The sequence below is a fragment of the Cervus elaphus genome, chromosome X (assembly GCF_910594005.1).
Source record: "Cervus elaphus chromosome X, mCerEla1.1, whole genome shotgun sequence".
Lineage (NCBI taxonomy): Eukaryota > Metazoa > Chordata > Mammalia > Artiodactyla > Cervidae > Cervus > Cervus elaphus.
The window spans coordinates 42,572,079-42,572,862 of record NC_057848.1 but is presented as its reverse complement, the minus strand read 5'-3'; positions in this window follow the sequence as shown (position 1 = coordinate 42,572,862).

Sequence of the window (784 nt, the reverse complement as noted above, 5' to 3'; positions counted from 1 at the left end):
CCAGGCAAGAATACTGAAGTGGGTTGCCATGTCCTCCTCCAGGGGATCTTCCCCACCCAGGGATCAAACCCGAGTCTCTTATGTCTCCTGCATTGGTGCCACCTGGGAAGCCCTTTGTCATGATCTCTCCCTTATCTCCTACTTTTGTACACCCACCGCATTCTGTTGATTCTGTTTATTTCAGGGCTCTTAAATCCCTCCTTTATACCCTCCCTGACAACGTCCTCATTCAGGCTTTGAACCCACAGAATCCAGACAACTGCAGTGACCTCCTCAGCAGGCCCTTCACAGCCTGCCCATCTCTCTGCTGCCAGAACCGTGTTGCTTAATAGTGCCTTGGATCACAGTGCTCCCCTATTCAGAATGCTCCAGTGACCAACCCCCCCTCCATTGCCTTCAGAATGAAGTAAAAACTCCTTTCAGGGACTTCCGTGGTGGCCCACTGGTTAAGACGACACAATCCCAACATAGGGGGTGTGGGTTCAATCCCTGGTCGGGAACCTGAGATACCACGTGCTGCATGGTGTGGCCAAAATATTAAAAAATAAAATAAGAATAATAAAAATAAGTTAAAAAAAAACTCCTTTCACTGGCATCTCTCTGATCTGACTGCTGCCAGCCTGGCTTCATCACCCTACTCCCACTCCCATCTAGCACTTTTTATTCTATCACAACTGGGCTCCTTGACGTGCTTTGAACATGCCTCACTCTCCCCATCCCAAAGCTTCCTTTGTACATGTCCTTCTCTCTGGAAAACTGCCTCATTACTCCCCAGTTACTCTTC